The sequence below is a fragment of the Antechinus flavipes genome, chromosome 4, assembly GCF_016432865.1.
Source record: "Antechinus flavipes isolate AdamAnt ecotype Samford, QLD, Australia chromosome 4, AdamAnt_v2, whole genome shotgun sequence".
NCBI lineage: Eukaryota > Metazoa > Chordata > Mammalia > Dasyuromorphia > Dasyuridae > Antechinus > Antechinus flavipes.
In genome coordinates, this window is record NC_067401.1 from 60,849,230 (window position 1) to 60,876,070 (window position 26,841).

The following is a 26,841-nucleotide window of genomic DNA, read 5'->3' on the forward strand; positions in this document are numbered from 1 at the left end:
CAAGAGAGCGAGTATCTAATCTAGCTTATACATGTACAATCATATTAAACATATCAAAGTATTAGTTATGTTGAGAAAAGAAGACTCAGAACAAAAGGGCAAAACCATTAGAAAGAAAAAATAAAGTGATTTTTTTTTTTTGCTTTTATCTGCATTGAGAGTCCATAGTTCTTTCTTTGGTTATGGATAGCATTTTCCATCATGAATCTTTTGGAATTGTCTTATGCCATTGTATTATTGAGAAAAGCTAAGTATATTGAAATTGTTTATCTCTTTATGTTTTTATTACTGTGTATTCTTATGCTTCTGCTCCTTTCACTCAGCATCAGTTCATGCAACTCTTTCCAGATTTTTCTGAAATATGCTTGCTCATCATTTCTTATAGAACAGTAGCATTTTATTACATTTATATACCACAACTTATTCAGTTATTCCTTGATTGATGGGCATTTCCTCAATTTTCACTTTTTTGCCTCCACTAAAGATCTGCTATAAATATTTTTGCATGTGTCAGTCCTTTTCCATTTTTTATGATTTCTTTGGTAACTGAGACATTTCTTATAACCACTGTCCTACTGTCTAGCTGAAAAACTCAAGAAATAGAAAGGAGCAGAGGGGTAGTGTCTTGATATTTTAGTATAAGCCTGGGATAAGAGTTGTTAAATTTGGGATGGAATGACTGTGTTTAAATAGATGTTTGTGGATATTCTATATTAATTAGACACACCACTGACTACTTAGGTCATATCTAGATGATATGAATAAATTGGTCACAGTATTTTTTTTTCAAAATCTGTTACATGGTCATTAGCTGTCATGACTGTGCAGTGATCCCATTCAGCTAAGACACCTGCAATAACAAGATTGACAGTTACTGTTAGGTTATTATTTTCTTCTACTGAAATGACCTGAGTGTTGCCACTTATCATAGTGACAGGACAAGACAAGGAATTCTGAACTATATCTATTTTAAGAACAAAATCAGCATAAATTTGTGTCACTAGCATCCTCAGAGGTAAAGAAATTTTAAAACCTGTTCATGATATGAATTTACTAGATTGTGTAGGTTGAGAATCTGTATGCATGATTGGAGACCATCCTATTACTATGGATAAAAGGTGCATTCTTTCACATATGAGGGATAAAGGCTATGATCAAATGAATTGAAAAACAGTATTTAGTAGATATTATTCTATCTATATACCTACCTATATACCTATCCATCTATCTAACTATCTATCTACCTGGATTGAACAAATATATGAGGTATATTTAGGAATAACTAACACATTTCAGTCTATTTCATCCAATTCAACATTTATTAAATCCCCATCTAACAAAACAGTGTTAGAGATTGGGATTAAAAACAAAAATGAAATAACTCCTACCTTCCAAATGGTTATATTCTACTGCTATATTAATTTTAGTGAAAGAAAAATTGTAGAATAGGGAGTGATGCAGTAAAATTCCCCCCAAAACATCCCAACAAAATCTAGAAATACATAACTAATGAAAAAAGAAAGAAAGAAAGAAAGAAAGAAAGAAAGAAAGAAAGAAAGAAAGAAAGAAAGAAAGAAAGAAAGAAAGCAAGCAAAAGCACACATGGACTCCTCCATTCAGCCTAGGGATACATAGATGGTCTTCCAGATTCCGACAGAAATCTCAAAGTGACAAGCCACTCCAGGGAAACTTTTCAAACCTAGTAAAAACCATATATAATGAGCCCAGAACAAGAAGGAATAACACCAGTCTACGTCAAGAGAAAAGCTCTATAAAGCACCATGGTAGAGACATCATGAAGCCCTTGAGATCCCAGAGTGAAACTGTGACAACAGTCCAGACACCAGAAACAAGGAGGAAAATACCTAAAGTGAAACATATTTCAGGGAGCATTTCAGTAGCTCTGTGAAAAGAGGGAACGCTGAATTCAGCCCTAGAGCAGCCCAGTAATCCTTTGAAAGATGATTTTAGTCCAGGCTACCACACACAGGTTGAGAATAGATGCAATTACTACATTTAGGAATGTGGGAGCAAAGCCTGCCCCAAATCTAGAGACCAAGATTGATAAGAACAAGGAAAACAATATATATTACCAATAATTAGCTTGAACTTTCAGATATCCAGGAGGGCAAACCCTGAGTAAGAGAATGATGTCACATTTTCAATTAAACTTCAAAAAATTCTAGCCACAAGTTTCTTGGAAGAAATGAAATGAAGTAAACAAGATGAATTGGCAAGGGAGGAAAATGACAAGGGGTGGTGACATTTTAGAACTTATGAAAGACAAACTACTCTGCTCAAAACAACAAAATATTCTGAAGGAAAGACAGAGGACAGCATGTAAAGAGACGGCCAAACCACCAAGAACAACTTAATAATGGGAACTCAAATGGCAACATAGGTTTCAACTCTAGAAGCTATCATGTATTTTGATGTATCACTGAGGAAACAGAGAAAGCTCCCAACAGGCCTCAGTTCTCATTAGTAACAACAAGGATACCAGGTTACCACTAGTTAAGTTGCCAGACCTCTGCAGTCATACCTCAACCAACCCCTCAGTAAAACACCAAACACACGAGTTCCCTGTGGCCTTCAGGACAAAATCAGAGCAGCACTAGGATGAAAAAGATGAGTACACTGGGTGAAGAATGTAAGGGAAGATGGAAAGGTAGGTGATAAGCTTAGCTTGAACCTTTCTCTCATCAATATTGAATTAAAGAGGGATTAAGATACACAATCAATCTTATCTATGGGGAAGTAGAAGGGAAAGAGATTAATTAATTGGAGGTGGGGAGGAATTGACAGAAAGCAGGGTAGCTATGGGGAGGTGATAGATAGAAGGAAAACTCTTGAGAAAAAGGGTGAAAGGAAAGAGAGAATAAAAAGGAGGAAGAATAGGATGGAAAGAAATACACAGGTAATATTCATAATTATGAATGTGTATGGGATAAAATATCCTACAAAAGGGAAGAAGATAGCAAAGTGAATCAAAAACAGACTCCTACAATATGTTGTTTACAAGAAACAAACTTAAAGCAGAAAAATACCCACAGAGTAAATGTGATAGGCTGGAGCTGAATTTATTATGCTTTAGCTGAAGCTAAAAAAAATGAAAGTGTAACAATCCTGATGTCAGTAAAATTTTAAAAAAAATAATTAACCTAATTAAAAGAGATAAGGAAGGAAACAGAATCTTGTTAAAAGGTACCATAGACAATGAAGCAATATGAATACTAAATATGTATATCCCAAGTGGTAGACTATCCATATTCTTAAATTAGAAGTTAAGTAAGTTACTGATAGAAATAGGCAAAGAATTTATACTAGTTAGTGACTTCAAAAGTGTCCTCTTTTCAAAATGCCAAAATACTGGAAACTGAAGGGAGGCACATCAGTTGGTGAAAGGGTGAACAAGCAGTGATATATGAATCCAATGAAATAATATTGTGCAATCAGAAATGCTACACAGGCAAATTTCAGGGAAAAAAAACTGAAAAACTTTATATAAACTAATATAAGATGAATAAGTAGAAAAAGGGGGAAAATGTATAAAATATTAGCAATACTACATGATAATCAACTATGACTGACTCATCTCTTCTTAATAAGATAAATACAAAGGGAACATAAAGGTATAAAGGTAACCAGATAAAGCAGTGAGGGTCTCTACCTACATATTTAAGTATTACCCCTACTTCATTCTTTTTTCAAATAATTTTCCATAATTCCAAATAAATTTCCATAATTTTCCAGCATAACTCTCAATTCTTTTCACCATTTTCTTCTCTATCTCATTTAAGGTCCTTTTTGAGTTCTTCCAAGAGAATCTTTTGAGCTTAAGACCAGTTCATATCCTTCTTTGAGACTTTACATGTAGGCATTTTGCAATTACAGTTCTGGGTTTGTATTCTGATCTGCCCTGTCACCATAGTAGTGTTTCGTGGACAGGGATTTTTTTGCTATTTGGATAATTTTTGTAGATTGAACTCAGCTCCTAGGGTATAGGAAAGATTGTCCCTTTTTTATTTTTTATTTTTATTTTTAATGACAGGAATATGTTGCTAATACCTAAGCCAGCAAGGATAAAAACAGAAAAAGGAAACTATGGACCATCTTCCCTAATGCAAATACATTTTTTAAAATAAAATATTATACAGAAGATGACAGCAATATATCAAAAATATCATATACCATGATTAGGTTAGGCTTATACCAGAAATGCAGTGTTGGTTCAATATTAAGAAAACAATTATCAATAATAAAGTATCAAAAATCATCTGATTATATCAAAAGATGTGGATGGGGATTTCTGACAAAATTCAACATTCATTCCTACTAAAACCACTAAAAAGTACAGGAATTGTTAGATTTTTTTCTTTAAAGTGATAAGTAATATCTATTCAGATACACCAGCATGCATTATGTGTTATGGGAATAAATTAAAAGGCTTTCCAAGAAAACTAGGGTGAAGTAAGGATTCCTACTATCACTGCTATGATTCATTGTTATACTAGAGATTCTACCTATAGCAATTAAAGAAGAAAAAAATTGGATGAGTTAAAGCAAGCAGTGAGGAAACAAAATTATGATTCTTTGTAGATGACATGATGGCAAACTTGGAGAATCCTACATAATTGACTTAAAAACTAGTTAAATTAATTAATAACTTCAGCAAAGTTACAGGATATAAAATCAATTGACATAAATAAATCATCAGCATCTTGATATATTACCAGGAGATAGAAAAAAAATTCCATTTCAAATAACAATAAACAGTATAAAATATTTTGGAGTCTAATTGCCAAGACAAACTCAGGAACTATATTAATACAATTATAAAATACCTTTTCATACAAAAAGATAGCTCTAAATAATAGGAAAATATTAATTGCTGATGAGTAGGTATATGATAATATATTACATTATAGATTAATAGTAATGTATATTATAATATATATTATTATATGTAACATTATGATATATAATAAAAATGACAATTCTATCTAAATTACTTATTCAGTAACATATCAATTAAACTGCAAAATAATAGTCAATATAACAAGGAAAAATAATAACAAAATTCATTAAAAACAAAAAAAATCAAGAATATCAAGAAAATTAATGAAAAAAAATTGAGTGGAACAGTTCAAAAAAATGACCTAAAAGAACCAAATCGTAACCTATATTACAAAGTAGTAATCATTAATCTGCTACTGGCCCACAAAAAGAGTGATGGATCAATTGAATTGGTTAATCACACACTCTACAGTAATAAATGGTAACAGTAATCTAGTATTTGTCAAAGTGTAAAATTCTAAGGCTTTGAGTAAGAAGTCATTATTTGAAAAAACTGTTGTGAAAACTTAGAATACTATTGTGTTATTAAAAATAACAACAGCATGCTTTTAGCATCTTTGAAAAATATAAAATAAATTAACATATCACTATTATCATCATCCTTATATATTACCAATTATATTACCAATACTGTATTAGCAATAATATTACTAATACTGTAAAGCAAAAATACTTTGAAAGATCAATTTCATTCAAAATAGCTAGGGTGGATAAAAATATTAATGAAGGGATCTATCAACATTTACTGGAAATACTGGGAAAGTATCAATTGCTCATGAGTACATAGAATCAGTAAATGATCAGCAAATGATATTACTACCAAAATTGATTTAATTATTTAAAGCCAAAGAATGAAATTTGATCCCAGTTGTTGTTAAGTCATTTTATTTGTGTCCAATTCTATAACTCCATTTAAAATTTTCTTGGAAATGTACTGAAAAGATTTGCCATATTTTTGTATTTTTGTAGATGAGGAAACTGAAGCAAATATGATTAAATTACTTCCCCCAGGTCATTTAGCTAGTAAATACCTGAAGTTCAATTTGGACTTAGTCTTTCTGATTCCAGGGCTAGTACTCTATCCATCATACCACTTAGCTGTCTTTAATCATGGTTAAAAATAATTAAATCAATCAATGAAACTTGGTACACCATTTATAGAAGCAAGCAAACATAGTAACAGTATTTAAGAAATCAAGAAATCAAGAACCCAATTGGGGATGGAAAGCATTATTTAACAAAACTTCTGGAAAAAACTTGAGAACATCTTGACATAAACTGGGTATAGTCTAACATCTCAAAATGTTTAGCAACATAAATTCCCAATAGATGTATAAACTTTGAGATCTGGTACTAATAGACTAATGACTAAATAAAGTGATAAAATACAGAAAGATAAAAATGAAGAAAATTATATAGAATTGAAGTGTTACTATGGGCAAATCTAATATAATTAAAATTTAAAAAGACACAAATAACATGGAATAATTTCAATTAATCTTGATAATACAGATTTCATATTCAAGATATATAAGGAAATGGGTCAATTTTATGATTGCTTAATAACAATATTGCTTAATATAGAAATGCTCAAAGAACAAAAAACAAGAAGTTATTACTGGAATTCTAAATTATTAGCAATTATATAAAAGTTTTAAATCATTAATAATGATATAAATTCAAAATTAAATAACTCAATTTAGATCTTATACCAATTAAATCGACAAAGATGACAAGAGAAAAATGAAAAAAAATGTTTTAGGGGCAGAAGGAAGATGAGCATACTAATGCATTGTTGGTAGAGCAATGTAATTTTCTAAAAGTTCTCGAAAGCTAATTCCAACCATAAGCAGAAAAATGGATAAATTAGTCCCATCATCTGGTACCTTTATTTTGTTCTGTTCTTAACTGGAACTGAAAATTATGCTGGTTTTGCCTATTACAAATTTATGCTATTCAATCTCAAGTAGACATTCATTATGCCATAAAAATTCTTTGAAGCTCCTTTTATTCCTCCCCTATCTTTTTTCATCAATAAACTTCATTTTCCTACTGAAGCATCCCACACCATTGCATGCTTTTGGATCTTGTCTCATACTTAGAAGTTCTCTTCTAACTTTAAATTGATGATCTTATGAATTTTGAGATTCTGTGAAAAGTGCCAGAACCTTACAAGATAAGAGTGCCCAATATAATTGAGTGATTTGACAAATATTTATTAAACGTTTTTTATTTACAGAATTCTATACCAGGTTCTGGAGAAGAATTAAAAATTGATAGTACATAATCCCTGTCATAATGAAATTTAGATGAGGATAACAAAAACACAGATAATATTGAACTGCTTCAATTGCGAATTGTTAGGGAAAATATACTTTCATACAAATAGATAATAGTTTTAGTTGGAAGGACATAGTAAGCATGGGAATGATCTCCCAAAATGCACAGAGATACTAGAGGGTATGTGTTCTGAAAATACTTTTATTAGAAAATAGAGGACAGGAAAGAGAGGAGTGAAATAAGACTTGGTAAAAAGTATCATTAGTGAAACAAACAAAAACTCCATAAATTCCACCGTATGGAAATTTCATCTCATTACCTTCAGTTTGACAATTTTAAGAAATGACAAATGCTGGAGGAGAAAAAAGCTATATTAATGTACTGGTAAAGAAATATGAACTAATTCAGCCATTTTAAAAAGCAATTTAGAATAATGCTCAAAAATTATTGAAGTGTTCATATCCTTTGGTTCAAAGATGCAATACTAGATCTAGGTCTAAAAATGTTTAAGCAATGACAAAATGTACTTATGCACAAAATATTTATAACAGCTCTTTTTGTGATAGCAAAGAATTGGAAACTCAGAGATAATCCATCAATTAAGTAATGGCTGAATAAATACAAGGGAATGTGATTTTGCTGCAAGAAAATACAAAACCAAAGGTTTCAGAAAAAGCTGGAAAGATGTGCATGAACTGATACAAACTAAAGTGTGTAGAATCAGGAAAGTAAGGTATACAAGAATACCATTATTTCACAAACTCCTTCAAATGACATTTGATCAATAGAATAATTACCCATTATTCTAGAAGACTCATGATGAAATATATTACTTATCTGAAAAGGAAGTTAAAGACTCAGAGTATAGACTGAGAAATATTTTCTTGTTTGTGACATGACCAATAAGAGAAAAAAAAATTTTTTTTGATTAAATATGTTTGTTATGGAGGGTAGAAAGATATTGTTTTTTATTCTTTTTTTCATGGATAGGGTAGAGATGGAACTGAGGAAGAAGATGGAAGGAAAAGGAAAAGAAGAATTTTCATTGTTTGAAAATAAACATTGATATATATATATATATATATATATATATATATATCAGGTTAGTTTATTTATTTTTAAGTTAAAATTATGGTGATGTAGTTTGAAAAGAGACATAGAGTTTTTTCAATGTCAATCTAAGGAGTATATATTTTATCTTTTTGGCAATAAGGAACTACTGGAGATTTTGGAACAAAGTAGTTTTGTGATCCATCCAATGCATTAGGAAATTTATTTTGGTAACATCATAAAAGATGAATCAAAAAGGGAAGGGAGTGGAAATAATAATTTTACTTACTCTTCAATTCTGTATGCAGCATGATCCCTGTGGACTGCATTATGAAGAGGTTTCAGTTTATCTCTGAAGTTTAAAAAAAATAGCTAGGAAAGAGATCAAGTAAGTAATCTTGCCCCTTTGTTTTGGAATACAGGTAAAGAAAAGAGATTAATATAAAATCATACACCTAAGAAGATAGGAGGATTATAGCTTAAATCCTATGATTCCAAAAAAAAATATTGCACTACATTGCATTTCATTTTTGTAGTTGGTCCTAATATTATCATCATATAACATGAAATTATTTTATGTGGCATGGCAGAGTAAAAAGAGTAACAGACTTGAAATCAAAAGATCTGTGTTAAAATCTTGTTTTTCTAGTTGTGCCATCTGCATCAGGTTACTTGATCTTGTGGGTCTCAATTTATTAATTTGTAAAATAAGAATTTAAGGTGAAAGACACTCAAGTCTTTTCTAGCTCTAAATCTATTACCTTATCATTAAAATAATTGTTCGGTCTTTCACTCTTCACCCTTCACAAACAATCAAATAGTACCACTTATTATATTTCTTCTTTGAAAAAAAAAATTTGATTCATTTTTACTGTCAACTAGTGTTGTGATCTAGTTCAGATGGATCTGAATCGGTCCCTGTTCGGGCGCCAAAATGTGGTGATCTTCTTCCCAAATGCAGCCAGGTGATAAAAGTTCAGATCTTTTATTATCTCCAATATAGACCAGTTAGCTTAGAGGCCTATCTCTCTGCTTGGTTCCAAGAGCTCTCTCCGAATGTCGCCAAATCCAAAGGTTTTGTCCTTCAGCCTCTGCCTCTGCTTTCTTCAGCCTCCAGCCAGCTCCACTCTTCATGTCATTCCAGTGAAATCTCTCAAAGTGCTCTGTGTCTGTTTCTTTTATACAAGAGGGAGGAATTGTGGGATACGAGAGAGAGGGATTATGGGTTTTCTCCCATAGTGCTCTCTGGCCCTAAGAGCTTTAAGGGAGGTGTGAATACAAGCCTTGTATTAATTAGTTCTACTTAGTACCTTGTTTCAGGTTCTGCCCAAAACATCTTCTTGTAAGATTAGATCAACTCTAATTAGTTAGCAGTTTGTAAGGATTCCAACAAACTAGTACAACTCTTTCTGTTTCTTTTTTTTTACCCCCTGAATCCTACAGTATTGCAATTGCAAGTTCTCTATTCTGGTAAAAGAAACTTCTTTTCCTTCCACTCCTAGCTAAAAGCCTCTGATAGTGTGACTTTCTACTTACCAGTCTATAAGTAAGCAAAAGTTTATTAAACACTCACTCCATGCCTCCACAGTTAATTTAATTTAATATTTTTTGCAGTTACATGTAATTTTTTTTAACATTTGTTTTTTAAAGTTTGAGATCCACATTCTCTCCCTTCTTCCCTCTTCATATCTTCCCTCTATCCCCAATTGAAAAGGTATTTGTGAGGTCTTGAAAAAGATTTTCATAAAAGTCATGTTGTGAAAGAAAGCATAGATTTCACCCCCTAAAAAATAAAACCTCAAGAAAAATAAAACAAAACAAAAACATGCTTCAATCTGTATTCGAAAATAATCAGTTTGTTCTCTAGGTATGGATAGCATTGTTTATCACAAGTCCTTCAAAGCTGTCTTGGATTATTGTATTGCTGAGAATACCAATCATTTAAAGCTGATCATCTTAAATCACTGCTGTTACTTTGTACACAGTACATTTTACTTTGCATCGGTTCACTAAAGTCTTTCCAGGTTTTTCTGAAAGTATATTACTCATCTTTTTTTTGGTTGTTATTTTAATATTGTGTTTCATAGTACTTACTAGTATTTCAAATACATGTAAAGATAGTTTTTAACATACAATTTGTAAAATTTTTATTCTAAAATTTTCTCCCTTCCTTCCTTACCTCTCCCTTCACCAAGTTAGCAAGTGATCTGATATAAGTTAGATATATGCAATCTTTTTAAACATATTTCCATATTTGTAATTTTGTACAAGAAAAATCAAACCAAAAGGCACTGCTCTCATTTCTTATAACACAATAGAAATTAATTATAAATGGAAACATAAAAACATATCATAATTTGTTCAGCTATTCTCAAATTGATGAGCATCTCCTCAGTTTCCAATTCTTTGCCTTTACAAAAGAGCTGCTATAAATATTTTATACATATATGGCCTTTTCATTAAAAAATTATCTATTTAGGGATATATACCTCGTAATAGTATTGTTCATAGCTCTTTGAACATACTTTGAAATTACTCTACAGAGTGAATCAGTTTACAATTATATCAATAATGCATTAATGTCTCATTTTCCCCACATGTCCTCCAATTTTCCTAATCTACCTTATTATCCAATCTAATAGGCATAAGACCTAAAAATTGTTTTAATCTTTATTTCTCCAACATGATTATAATTAGCTTATTTCATTGAAAAAATTCATATATTTAGTCATTTGTCAATTGAAGAATATCTTTCTATTTTTTTTTAAGGCAATTGGGGTTAAGTGACTTGCCCAGGGTCACACAGCTAGACAGTGTCTGAGACCAGATTTGAACTCAGGTCCTCCTGACTTCAGGGCTGGTGCTCTATCCACTGCGCTATCTTTCTATTTTTTATAAATTTGACTTACTTCCCTATATGTTTTAGAAATGAGACCATTATTATAGAGACTTGCTTCAAAAATGTTTTCACAAGTACTATTGCTAAATGTACCCCCCATTTATTCTATTCTCTATCTCCTTGGATCTCCTCAAAATTATTTTGCTTTTGAGTATTCCCTCTTTTGATATGTCTTCCCTGCTATCATTGCTATCATTCTCCTTCTTCTTGCATCCCTTTGCCCTTCTAATTTCCTGCAGGGTAAGATAGAGTTTTCTAACCAATTGAGTATTTATGTCATTCCCTCTTTGAAGCATTGCCAGTTCCTGGGAAGAGATACTATGAGCAGACCCAGATCTCTCTTTCCTCAGAAAATACGTAATATAAATAAATAAATCAAAACACAAAGTTAAGTAAATAAAAAAGGGGTCAAGACAGAAATGGGGGTGACTCTATTGATAAAAATCCATTGAATCCCAACTAGTAAACTATCTGGAATATAAAGCTAGCCATTGAAAATTATTCAGGAGTTCTATCTGCCTTCTCAGTGGAGACATGTCCAGACTCTCCATGTAGGTTCTCAGATGCCTCTAAACAAAGGTAAGTGCCCTGGAATACCATTAAATTTATTGAGAACCTTATCAAATTTGTTTGTGTAGGACTGGATAAGAATCTTTAATCAATCCCTTATAAGAATTTTGTTATGGGCTTGTGAAATTTGATTTATTATCTATAAATGTTTGACTTTATTTATTTATTGTATAAAAAATTGCTTGTGTAAAAAATTCTCAAAGAAAAGGAGTCATGAGTGGAAAAAAAAATAAGAGGTTCTGGATTAGATTACCTATGAGATCTCTCCCAATCCAAAATCTGTAATTTTTTTTTTTTTTTTTTGCCTAAGAAACTGACAAGTTATATCCCCAAAGTAGGAACTGAAATTAGACATATAAATTCATTGATATTGGAAATCTCTAAGAGAGAAAACTATCAATTTGGTTTGGCAAATTCTTTGTCTTTTATTCTTAGAGTTACCTATAGCTTGTTAATTGTCTTGCTTAGAATCAGAAAATCAGTATTTATAAGAAGAAAGATTTGAACTGAGGTCTTCTATTCACTATGCAACATTGCCTCAAAGCATTTTAGGTTTTGTTTTTCTTTTAAGAATGTTAAACTCTTTGTGATTCCACTTGGAGTTTTCTTGGCAAAGAGCTGGAACAACATGTCATTTCCTTCTCCAGCTCATTTTACAGATGAGGAAACTGACACAATAAAATTAAATGACATAGCTAATCAGTATCTAAGGTCAGATGTGAATTCAGAAAAATGAGCCTTCCTGAATTCAGGTTCAGAACTCTATATACTTTAGTACTTAGGGATACTTAAATCAGAAGAATCTAGATATTTTTAGACATGTTTCTATTCAAATTGTACTGATATAATCAAATATTTTATTATTTTACACTCTAGACTTTCTGAACACTGTGAAGAAACCATTATATAAATCTGACTTAACATTTTTTTTGCTATGTGCAGATATATTATTTTAAAAAATTATATTTTAGAAAGTCTGGCTTTTGTAGTAATAAAAAAGAAAAAGGTAATTCCCTTAAAGGGAAATAGTCAGCAACAGATCATTAAAGTTGAAAGGTTGCTCTAGTTCAATATTTAATGGACAAAAAATGAGGATAGAATATAAACTGTGGTGTGGAGGGAATGCCTGGGGAGAAGAAGGAAGTTCTATCCATTGAGAGAGGAAAATTATTCTTATCTGATTTGGAAAAAATAATGACAATTAGAGGGTATCTTTCTTTTTATCATTTTTCCAAGATTCATGACTGATAAAAAGATAGGAGTTAAGAGATAGGAGTGAACAATTTCTCACAAATTACTTAGTAATCAGTCAGATTTAAGGATGAGATGACAAACAACTAAAATTAGAAAGAAAACTTAATTGTTTATTTGTAAAAAATCAAAGAAACAATTATTTATAAATATTAGCTATGTGGAACACTGTACTAGGTTCAAGGGGATAGATAAAGTTTAGGGAGAAAATATTTTTTACTCTCATAATGGTCTAAAGTTGAAAAGTGTTATAGATAGATGAAATAAGTAAACATTTTATTATGAATTAATTAAGTGTTACATGACAAAGTTTTATGTCAGAGAGGATAAAAGCTGTTATCTATTAAGAAAGGCAGAGAAGTTTTAGTGATGGAAGCAATGTTTGAATTGAAACTTAGAAAACTGATAAAAATGCAGTAGACAAAAAGCAAGGAGAACATTCCAGACATGAGGAACAATAAGAAAAGAAGATATGGGGATGACAAAATGCATATGTTCAGAAGATTGCAAGTCAATCAGTGAAGAATTCACTGAGTGGAGTTACTAGAGAAATTTAGAAAAGTAAGATGATACTAGCTTGTGAAGGAATTTGAAGGTGTGATAAAAGCTTTAAACCTTGTTCTAAAAGCAATAGAAAACTTCTGAACATTTTTGTGCAAAGGAATCTCACTAAGGTATGTGTGTGTGTGTTTGCTTGTTCTGTATATTAGACTTTATTCTGGTAATGAATGAAGAATGGATTGGAAGAGAGAGGGATTCATGGAGGAAAAATAGTTTATGTAGGTAGTATTGTCAGACCCCAGTAGGGCATTAGCAATCCAAAAAGTAAAGTGAAGTACGTTATAGAAGTGAAACCAATAATATTTGAATTTTGAAAATAGAGATGAGAGATAAAGAAACGAATCAAAAATAAAGAATCAATAAATATAATATTGATAATAATAAAGGAAACTAAAAATATAAATAAGAAGGGAAAGAATCAATAACAATGACAAAATAATAAAAATAAAATTATATGAAAAGAAAAATTGAATATATGTCAGTGCCAAGAAAACAAACAAACAAAAAAGATTCAGTGCTAAAGGAGGAACATATTGGATGATGAAGAAAATGAGCTTGCTGAATACTGAGTTATAAAGCCCAGTGAGATATCCAAATGGAGATACCTTGAATATAGCTAGTAACTATTGAGGGAAAAAAAAGTGTTAGAATTAGAGATGATGATTTCAAAAGCAACTACACTGATGTGGATGTACATGGGTTGTTTAGGGAGGTGAGAGGGCTTGCAGAGAGCCCTTTTCTGAGATGCTCGCATACTTCTGGTGTACATTTGTGACTAAATTCTCATCCGTGATTCCATCAACTTGTAACCCCAACGACCACACCCTGGTAAAACCATCTAAGAGCAATTTGTTGCAATTGCCATGAAAGCCACTGAAGCAAGCACTACAGGCCAGACCTCTAAAATTATTCATTGCATCCCAAAGTGTCACCACTCATCTTGACTTTTGTCATTTTACTTGACTTCAATGACTTTATAAAACAGAGAGCTTCATGACTTTGTGCAGCTCTGATTCATTTAAATACAACTCACAAATAAATCAAGGCATCACTCCCATGATGTTGTTGGTTTTCTTCGTCATACTCAGAGGGACAAACAGACTGATAAGGCAAGTTAAACCCTGGTAGTCAATGGGATTACCTAGGACAAGCATTTAAGAGAAGAAAGGGAGAATAATATAGATGGAAATTAAGAAGAAGGTAATAAATCAGTGGAATAAAAATTTGGGAACCTGCTAATTTATAAGAGAAAATAATAAGTTTATGATGGAAAATAGAGAGATAGATATCTGAAGAAAAAAGAGAAGGGAGAGGGAAGAAAGAGAGACACAAAGACAAAGAGAGAAAGACAGAGAGACAGAGACAGAGAGTCAGAGACAGAGAAAGAGACAGATAGAGAGAAAGAGAGAGACAGATACACCCACATACAGAGAGAGAGAGAGAGAAAGAGAGAGAAAGAGAGACAGATAGATAGAGACAGAGAGAGAAAGAGAGAGATAATAATGAATATAATCATTCTGGAGCAAGGAATGAGAAAGTCAAGGCCGTAGAATCTTTTCATATCAATGAAAATAATAATTGTTAAAGATTTATCTTGTCAAAAGTGTGAGAAAAAAAGAGTTATAAAAATCACTATGAATCATGGCTTTATGAAAAAAAAGTAGCAAATAGTGACTAGCTATTTGTATTTCAATCTTTGAACTTAATAATTTACATTTTTGTCCTATTATTATAATACCCTGTTCAACTTGAAAGTAGAACTCATCACTTACTAATTGAACTTTCTAGTTAAGCAACAATGACAACAACATCTGGCCATTTCTTCCATAATGACCATCCTCTCCTCTTTCTTGAAATATAATCATACCAATTCTGCCATTGTCCTTGAAAGGGCTCTACTCTCTCAATAATGCAAACAGTGTCTCTATCACTTTCCAGAGTAACTGTCTTTCCCCTGGCTACCAAAACCCAAGTTTGTTGTCTTCCTGTATTAAATATAAGTTCCCTGCAGAGCTTTTCTTGCATATCTGCATCCCCAACATTTAGCAAAGTTATTGGCTCATAACAAATGCTCAATAAATGTGTTGTTATACATTGTTTTGTTTAATCAGAAGGTATTAGTCTTCAGTAGGACTTCAGGGTTAGCTTCTTGGGTACTACCAAAGTAGGTTTGAGAGTAAAAACTTCTGATTTAACACAAACCAAAAAAAGAATACTGCAATTCCCCACTCCAACACATGCACACACACACACACACACACACTCTCTCCATTAGTCCTTGAACCTAGCTTTCCTCTTAGGAAAGTGAAAAAAAGCACAAATGGAAACAATCTCAAAAGCTGTTTGTTATTCCAAGTCATTGCAACTAGATATTGACCTCTAAGAGTTTTTTTGTGATCTCCTGAGAGGAATTTTGAATCACATGTTCTCAGAGATTAAAAAGGTTTCAGAGGTCCTCTAGTGCAACCTTTATCTGACTAAAAATTCCCTGTACCAAGGAATGTTTGTCCAATGAATGCTTTAGAGATGTTAAGATTTTTTTTTAATTTTAATATTTCTTTTGTCTTTGATACACATTAGGCTTAACCCACAGATGTAATATAATATTCTACCAAGATGAAAGAAATATCCTGAAATACTTTGAAGACTTTTGACAAGTGCCCAAGGCCACAGAGAAGAAGATAAGTATGACTGACTTCCTTAATATTTTTTGGTAATCACTAAGAAATAGTAAGTAAATGGAAGAAGGAAAACTAGAAAAAGAATGAAATATTACTGGGGTATGTTCATACAATATTCTTCTCTAGGAATTAGGCTTTTTTCTTCTCTTGGGTGTGAAACAGGGATTATTAAGTATCTACCATGTTTTAGGCACCAGAAATGCCAAAATAAACAAACACATAAATAAATAAATACTTCTTTTAGTTAAATAGTTTTCATTATAAGGAAGGGCATATGACAACATAAAAAGGGGGGTGGTAGTCAAGCAAGAAAGGTATAAATATGGGGTAGAAAATTAGAGATATGGTGAATGGACACAAAGGACAATTAAATGTCATAGTAGAAATAGAGGGATGAAATAGTGTTGATTTAATTCTTCTTCTCAGATTTTCCAAGAAAGAAGGGGAAGGATTTTTGATAATACTTGTGCTAAGACTTTCATTTTCTGCTAGAATGCTGCCTGAAAACTTTGAATTTCTGAAGATACAATGTGACGTAAGGGTGCTGAGCTCTTATTTTCTGTAATCCCCAGTTTGGATTATGAAGTAAATTAGTTCTGATGATCAATGCATAGGATTATAATTTCAGAATTTAAGGAAATATTAGAGATTATATAGTTTAATTCTCTTATTTCACCTGAGTTCTACCTTCAAAACATTTCTTATCTATATTTATTTCTCTCCTCTGACCCTGTAAGCACAAGGTCTGCATCACCTTACAACTAGATAATTTACAAATTGGAACTGATGAATTTCCTTGCCTGAAGTACCCCCCACTCCAATCCATTCTCTACCCATCTGCCAAAATGCCTTCCTTAATCTGCGAGTCAGATCATGTAATTCCTCTGTTCAGTAAACATCAGTGAGTCCTTATTAGGTCTTCCATGTACTCTCTTATAATTTTCCTATCCTGGTTCCCTTAAATATTTAGCTCAAACCTAATTTTTGACCTTTCCTCCATTGTAAAAAAAAAAAAAAAAAAAAAAAAAAAAAGGAGATACTAGTAGTATCTACCTTCATTCCCTTCCCCTTTCCTTCCTTCTGTCTTTCTCCCCTTCCCTCTCATAAATAGTTTAATAAAGATTTGAACCAATGACCTCTGATCTCAAAGCCTAAAATCTTTCCTCAAGTTTGCTCTGATAGTGAAACAGAACCTAGTTTGAATCTTAACTCTGTATACTAAAAGGTAGTTTGCAGGAGAACTGGCAAGTTCATATAGTTGATTGTCATGAACACAGCAGATCATCATATAGAGAGCCCCTCTGGTTATGAATGAAGCTCCCTCTCTTACCTGGTCTAGTACAAGTCAATTAATCACAGCAAGATGATGCTGGCTCTTGAAGGTCACTTCATGAACAGAATAAAAGCAACTCTGTCAAGGGGAAGATGGTCAAAAAACCCTCCCTGCTCTATTGTACATTTCAATTATTTAGAGAGTTTTTCTTCTCAAAGTTATTTTCCACAAGATTTTTTATGAGGTTATAAAAAGATCTATATTGCATTACTGACTTTCTTCCAAAACAATCATTCCTTCTGCATGCTGTGAATGCCAGACAGTTCACCTAAAAAAGAAAAAAAAAATCCTTTTGATGAACTGGCCTCTAGAGAAAACTAATATCATTGTCTTAGGGTTTGTACTGAAAAATAAACCCTTTCCTGCATGTAAGTATCAAAAAAGAGACAAGGAGAATAGTTTCATGATTTTATAACATTAACAAGTATATATATTTTAAATTCAAAATCAGATTGATAATTCTTCATTAATATCTCTAATTTTTGTTAAGGTTTTTCCAGAACCCCAAAGTGCAATTAGGATTTAACGCGTCTTTTTTTTTTTTGTTTGTTTGTTTTCTTTTCCCCAGAAGGAAATGCTATCCCAGTTTTGAGAGCAGAAATATGGATTCAGAAAGAACCTCAGAGGGCTTTCTTACTGTCTATTGACTTGGCTAAATCGATCAGTCCATGATTGATTCATCTTTTTCACAACTGTACAAAAAAATAGGAAGAGTAGGAGAAAGAATCAAATGAGTAGTGGTCTCTTTGGTAATGTATTACAGATACTGACCTTAGTCTTTCCCCTTTGAAACAGGATCATAGTGCAATCATCTCTGATTAAGTGAGAAGAAAACAGTATTACCTCCCTAACTCACCTGATTCAACATTTATATACTTTATTATGAACAATTCTGAGTGTTTTACTAAAATTTTTAGGGCTGGAATTTAAGTAGTGAAAGAAATCTCCATAGATGACCTGAGGGTAAAGCAGAAAACAGATTCACATGTGTCCAGAGGCTATTGTATACAAGTGTCAACCAGACTGAAATTAGTTTCTAACCTTTAGGTGGCTGGAACTTAACAGACTAGGAACTGGAGGATCAGGCCATAAACTGAAGTTTAATTTCAAAGTGAGGAAAATGGCTTGCAGGCAAGGATACATGAGCCAGAACATAATCCTAAATGGGAGGAACCCAAAGCTGTATGGGAAGATATCAATACTTATAGCTATGACAACTCGGTGAACTGTGGCTCTGACAATGAAGAGTAACAGCAGCAATGAGACAGGTTTGACTTACATTAAGGCATAATGATGGGAACACAAATACTACAGGTGCTTGTCTATTGATGGTGTGAAACCATTATGGGATTTTGTGTGGTTGAGATCATCCAGAGGTTTAGTGCAAAGAAGTATTGCTATGTAGAGCTCAGGGCCTAATCTGCTTGCTGAACTTTAGCTCTAGAAAACAGTATCTCCTAATAACTTGACATAAGCATGTTCAATATTTATTGTGTAGGGATACTCAAATTTCTAGTAGAAAATAGTCAGTAGTCTAACTTAATAATTAAGGAACTACATCCCAAATACGTTAAGGGACTTACCCAGTATGATTTAGTTAAAGTAGAGCTGAAACTAACATTCATTTTTCCTGATTTCTGCTCCAGTAGAACTTTTCTCTCATTAATACAAACATGAATAAGCTTATTATGAAATGAGATATTGGTAAAATATATCTAGCAAACCTCTTGTGTTTAATCTTTGTTCCCTTACTTTTCATCTCATATGGTCTTAAGAAACTCATGAGTTGAATTAATCATGACTTGAACAGTTAGATACTTAAGGGCATGAATAGGCTAAGTCATGAGAACTAATAAATTTCTGATAAGACCTAGAAAGCTTCATTATAAAAAACAATCAGAAAGTTGTAGCAACTCTTTCTTCTGCCTCATTTACAATAACTTGTCAATTCTTTCCAATTAGATGTCACAAATGACTTCCATAATGATCATCTGCATTGACATGTATATTACTCCAAGTGAACTCCTAGACACACCTTGCATATGAAAGCTACACAGGTATGTTCTTATATGTTCATGCATGTGTGCACATTAATTTACATATCCATGAGTACATATGCACACATGGACATGGAGATATATATATATATATATATATATATATATATATATATATGTGCATGTATAATATATAGTTATAAATATGAGATAATAATATTATAAAATAAAAGTCAATTTCTAAGAATGTTTCAAGATCTAACTTTATAAATAGATGAATATAATAAACTATTTAAATTATAGCTGAGACTTTCTGCTGTTATTGCTCTTCTACAGGCTATTTTCTGCCATATTTTACAACCTACACATATATATGTTTCTATGCTTTAGGGAAACTTATTTTACCTATACTACATACAAACACTCTATGTGTGAGTGTGTGTGTGCATGTGTGTGTGTGTATAGTTATATGGTTATGTAGCTATAAATATATTTATTTATAAGGGTATACAAATATGTGTGTTGAGTATACACATATAAATACACTAATATACATTCTCAACAAATAGCATTTATTAAGTATTTACAATATATAGGCCAATCACTAGAAAAATAAGAAAACAAATGTAATTTCTGGTCTCAAGAAGTTTTCATTTAAATCGGGGATTCAGATAAATATACCTATTTAAATTATGAACAGTGTAAACAAAGAAAGGCACTATTAGCAAGTGATGAGATAGGGGGAAAAAAACAATATTTGAGCTGAGTCTTTAGGAAGACCAAAAAAACCAGGAGGCTGAGATGAAAAGAGATTTTATTCCAGATATGGGAAATAGCTAATGGAAGAGCATGGATTCAAGAGTTGGAGTATCATGCTAGAGGAGAAGCAACACATTTCACAGAAATGCAGAGGAAAGGAAGGGGTTGTGAGGGGCCAGACAAGCCATAAAAAAGGTTTGTATATTTTTTCCAAAAGATAACAGATCCAGTGATATTTACTGAGTAGGGAAGTGACATTGTTATGTGACTTCAGCATTGGAAAGATCACTGTTGATACTGAATAAAGAATGAGCTTAGAAGGAGATGAGACTTGAGCCAGAGATACCCTGCACAAAATTATTTATTGCAATAATGCATGCATAGGAGATGAAGACCTGCACAATCTTTGTGATAGTATGAGTTTAAAAAATAAAAATGCCACAAATATGAAAGGATTTACTATTTATGTCAGTTATTGAGCCACCATATAAACCTAGATTTTTTGACTCCAAGGCAATACTCTATTCATTCTATTCTGATACCTTTCTTAGATAAAAATTCAGAGGCTTATAATGCTTATGTTGTTGCCACAAGGTCTATTTTATTAATGTATAAACTGAGTTGTTAGTATGCTAGCATTTAAAAAAACTAACTCTGTGGTTTAGCTGAGATTAGAAACCCAGTTCCCTGATTCATTGCTTTATCCATTTGGCATACTATATTCTCAATTTAGAAATTTTAATTTGTACTAAATTCAGAATAAAATGATAGAGAAACATGTCTGTGAAAACATAAGCATAACAATCAGATCCTTCCTTCTGATTATCCTAATAAGAGGCTAATCAAATACTTATGCAGAAATCAGAATCTCTGATGATAGTGATTCCTTGTAGAGCGACCTTCAAACTAGTTTTCCTGAGATGTTGAGAACATCAGGTTTGGTAATATAACCATTAATTTCTTCCTCTAGAGTGTGCTTAACATGAAGGATATTCAAGTATAGATAGGATTCTCGATTCTTAATGACTTTGAAGGTGCTGCAGTAGTTGTTCAGATAAGACAAAAAAAAAAAAAGAAAAAAGAAATAGAAATGAACAATGTTCAGTGATTTATTTTATTTTTATTGAAAAGAAACAATGTTCTTCAAGACTATTATTTTGTGAAAATGGCCTACTAGAAGACCAAAAAACCCCAGAAATAATGAAAATATGTTGCTTTTTTAGAAATATTATTGATTAGTTCTTTAAAGTGACTTGCAATACTGTGCTATATATATCATAGAAATGAGATGAAGTGAAGTCATAGCACTGTTAGTTACAAATGAGGATATTATATCAAGGTTAAATTTGTTTTCATTTTGAAGATAATTGTGATTTTATTGGTATACCACAGTTGTGTCAAATTCAAAAAGAAATGGATCCCTCAAAACCACATATTGACCTAGGAAACCACAAATAATCATTATCTATGGTGAACTGTATTTTTCATTTATTTTTAAAAAATATTTCCTAATTATTTTTTTAATCTGATTTTAACCACATTTGAAAATCTTGCAAGTAGAAACAAGTTTGACAATTTAATATAAATAACACTGATAAACTCTTTCTACCAATATAAATGCTGCCTTCCTCTTTTATACTCTTAGAATGGTGCTTGAATCAATGTGATTAGAAGTGATTCACTAAGATAACAAAGCTAATATATGTCCAAGTCCAGCATTGAATCCAGAACATCCTGACTCAGAGATCATGTCTTTTGATTTTAATTGAGCAAAAAATTTGTATAATATAAAAATATAACCTATGTAAGCACAGACAGTCCTTATTTCAAAATCCCTCAATAATGAACTAGGTAATCATAACTTGATTGCATATTTTCCTAAGGGTTGTAGATTCTCTGAGAGGTTAGGAGTGTTTTTCTAGTGTTATTGACTCAACCACTAACAAATATGTTTCCCTCAAATTTATTACTTGAGAATTATTATTTTAATACTCTTTTTATTCTTATTAAAGTTTTCATTTTCAAGACATATGCATGGGAAATTTTTCATCATTGATCCTTGCATAGCCTTGTGTTCCAAATTTTCCCCTCCTTCCCCTTCCCCCTCTTCTAGATGGCAAATAATCCAATATGTTATACATGTTAAAAATATATGTTAAATTCAATATATGTAAACATATTTGTACAATTATTTTGTAACCCAAGAACGATCAGATCAAAAAGGAAAGAAAATTAAAAAGAAAACAAAATGCAAGGGTGCAACAACAAAAAGAGTGAAAATGTTATATTATGATCCACACTTAGTTTCTGCAGTCTTCTTTCTGGGTGTAGAAGGCTCTCCTCATCATGAGATCTTTGAAACTGGCCTCAATCATCTCATTATTGGAAAGAGTCATGTCTATCAGAATTGATCGTTATATAATATTGTTTTTTCTATACAATCATCTCCTGGTTCTGCTTATTTCACTTAACATCAGTTCATGTAAGTCTCCAGGACTCTCTGAAATCATCCTGCTGATAGATTCTTATAGAACAATAATATTTTGTAACATTCATATACCATTATGAATGTTATGGAATATTATTGCTCTGTAAGGAATGACCAGCAGGATGAATACAGAGAGGCTTGGAGAGACCTACATGGACTGATGCTAAGTGAGATGAGCAGAACCAGGAGATCATTATACACTTCGACAACGATATTGTATGAGGATGTATTCTGATGGAAGTGGATTTCTCTGACAAAGAGACTTAACTGAGTTTCATTGGATAAATGATGGATAGAAACAGCTACACCCAAAGAAGGAATACTGGGAAATGAATGTGAACTATTTGATTTTTGATTTTCTTCCCGAGTTATTTTTACCTTCTGAATCCAATTCTCCCTGTGCAGCGGGAGAACTGTTCGGTTCTGCAAATATGTATTGTATCTAGGATATACTGCAACATATTTAACATATATAGGACTGCTTGCCATCTTGGGGGGGGGGGAGGAGGGAGGGAGGGGAAAAAACGAAACATAAGTGATTGCAAGGGATAATGCTGTGTAAAAATTATCCTGGCATGGATTCTGTCAATACAAAGTTATTATTAAATAAAATTAAATTTAAAAAAATTCATATACCATAACTTATTCAGTCATTCTCCAATGGATGGGCATTCACTCAGTTTCCAGTTTCTTGTCACTACAAAAAGGGCTTTTTTGCACATGTGGGTCCCTTTCCCTCCTTTAAGATCTCTCTGGGAAATAAGCCCAGTAGTAACACTGTTGTATCAAATGGTATACACAATTTGATAATTTTTTGAGCCGTTCCAAATTGCTCTCCAGAATGGCTGGATCATTTCACAACTCCACCAGCAATGTATTACTGTCCCAATTTTCCCACATCTCCTCCAACATTCATCATCTTCTCTTGTCATCTTAGCCAATCTGAGAGTGTGAAGTGGTATCTCAAAGTTGTCTTAATTTGGATTTCTCTGTTCAATAGTGATTTATGTCACTTTTTCATATGACTAGAAATGGATTTAATTTCTTCATCTGAAAATTGTCTGTTCATGTCCTTTGACCAGTTATTATTTGGAGAATGTCTTGAATTCTCATAAATTTGAGTCAATTATTTATATATTTAAGAAATGAGGCCTTTATAAGAACCCATAAACATAAAAATGTTTTCCCAATTTATTGCTTCCCTTTTATCTTGTCTGCATTAGTTTTGCTTGTACAAAAACTTTTTAGCTTAATATGATCAAAGTTATCTATTTGGTGTTCAGTTATAAGTTCCAATTTTTCTTTGGTCACAAATTCCTTCCTTCGCCACAGATCTGAGAGGTAAATTATCCTATGTTCTTCTAATCTGCTTATAATGTCACTCTTTATGTCTAAATCATGAACCCATTTTGACCTTATCTTGGTATACGGTGTTAGGTGTGGGTTAATGTCTAGTTTCTGCCATACTAGTTTCCAATTTTCCCAGCAGTTTTTATCAAATAGTGAGTTCTTATCCCCAAACCTGGGGTCTTTGGGTTTGTCAGACACTAGATTGCTGTATTTATTGATTATTTTATGCTGTGAATCTAACCTGTTCTTCTGATTAACTATTTCTTAGCCAGTACTAAATGGTTTTGATGACTACTGCTTTATAATATAGTTTTTGATCTGGCACAGCAAGGCCACTTTCATTGGCATTTTTTATTCATTAATTCCCTTCAAATCCTTGTCCCTTTGTTCTTCCAGATGAACTTTGTTATTATTTTTTTCTATATCTATGAAATAATTTATTGGGAATTTGTTTGGCATAGCACCAAATAAGTAGATTAATTTAAACAGTATTGTAGTTTGTATTATATTTGCTTGGCTTACTCATGAGCACTTGATATTTTTTCCAACTTATTAGATCTGACTTTATTTGTGTGGAAAGTGTTTTGTAGTTGTGTTATTATAGTTCCTGGGTGTCCCTTGACAGACAGATTCCTAAACAGTTTGTATTATTGACAGTTATTTTGAATGGAATTTCTCTTTGTATTACTTGCTGCTGGACTTTGTTGGTAATATATAAATATGATGATTTAGGTGGATTTATTTTGTATCCTGCAACTTTGCTAAAGTTTGAATTGTTTCTAGTCCTTTTTTATTTGATTCTCAAGGGTTCTCTAACAATAGCATGATATCATCTGTAAAGAATGATAATTTGGTTTCTTCATTGCCTACTCTAATTCCTTTAATCCCTTTTTCTTATCTTATAGCCAAAGCTAACATTTCTAATACAATATTGAATAGTAATGGTGATAGTGGGCAAACTTGTTTCACTCCTGATCTTAATGGGAATGGTTCTAGTTTGTCCCCATTACATATAATGCTTGCTGGTGATTATATTTTTTTATTTTTTTTTTATTTTTATTTAATAATTAATTTATATTGACAGAATCCATGCCAGGGTAATTTTTTTTTTTTACAACATTATCCTTTGCACTCGTTTCTGTTCCAATTTTTTTCCCCTCCCTCCCTCCACCCCCTCCCCTAGATGGCAAGCAGTCCTTTATATGTTGGATATGTTGCAGTATATCCTAGATACAATATATGTTTGCAGAACCGAACAGTTCTCTCATTGCATAGGGAGAATTGGATTCAGAAGGTATAAATAACCCGGAAGAAAAACAAAAATGCAGATAGTTCACATTCGTTTCCCAGTGTTCTTTCTTTGGGTGTAGCTGCTTTTGTCCATCATTTATCAATTGAAACTCAGTTAGGTCTCTTTGTCAAAGAAATCCACTTCCATCAAAATATGTCCTCATACAATATCGTTGTCGAAGTGTATAATGATCTCCTGGTTCTGCTCATTTCACTTAGCATCAGTTCATGTAAGTCTCGCCAGTCCTCTTTGTATTCATCCTGCTGGTCATTTCTTACAGAACAATAATATTCCATAACATTCATATACCACAATTTACTCAGCCATTCTCCAATTGATGGGCATCCATTCATTTTCCAGTTTCTAGCCACTACAAATAGGACTGCTACAAACATTTTGGCACATACAGGTCCCTTTCCCTTCTTTAGTATTTCTTTGGGATATAAGCCCAATAGAAACACTGCTGGATCAAAGGGTATGCACAATTTGATAATTTTTTGGGCATAATTCCAGATTGCTCTCCAGAATGGTTGGATTCGTTCACAACTCCACCAACAATGCATTAGTGTCCCGGTTTTCCCACATCCCCTCCAACATTCATCATTATTTTTTCCTGTCATCTTAGCCAATCTGACAGGTGTGTAGTGGTATCTCAGAGTTGTCTTAATTTGCATTTCTCTGATCAATAATGATTTGGAACACTTTCATATGAGTGGTAATAGTTTCAATTTCATCCTCTGAAAATTGTGTGTTCATATCCTTTGACCATTTATCAATTGGAGAATGGCTTGATTTCTTATAAATTTGAGTCAGTTCTCTATATGTTTTGGAAATGAGGCCTTTATCAGAACCTTTAACTGTGAAGATGTTTTCCCAGTTTGTTGCTTCCCTTCTAATCTTGTTTGCATTAGTTTTGTTTGTACAAAGGCTTTTTAATTTGATGTAGTCAAAATTTTCTATTTTGTGATCAGTAATGGTCTCTAGTTCATCTTTGGTCACAATTGCTGGTGATTTTAAACAGATGCTGCTGATCATTTTAAAGAAGTCCATTCATTCCTATACTCTCTAGTGTTTTTAATAGGAATGTGTCTTGGATTTTATAAAATGCTTTTTCTGTACCTATTGAGATAACCATATGATTTTTTTTAGTTTGGTTATTGATATAGTCAATTGTGCTAACAGTTTTACTAATATTTAACCAGCCCTGCATTCCTGGTATATATCTTACTTTGTCATTGTGTATTATTCTGGGGATGAATGTCTATAATTTCTTTGCTAATATTGTATTGAACATTTTTCTTCAAAGTTCATTAAGGAAATTGATCTATATTTTTCTTTTTCTGTTTTCACCTTACCTGATTTAAGTATCAGCACCTTATCCATTTCATAAAAGGAATTTGGTAGAACTCCTTCTTTCCCTATTTTTTCAAATAGTTTGCATAGTATTGTAATTAATTCTTCTTTAAATGTTTGG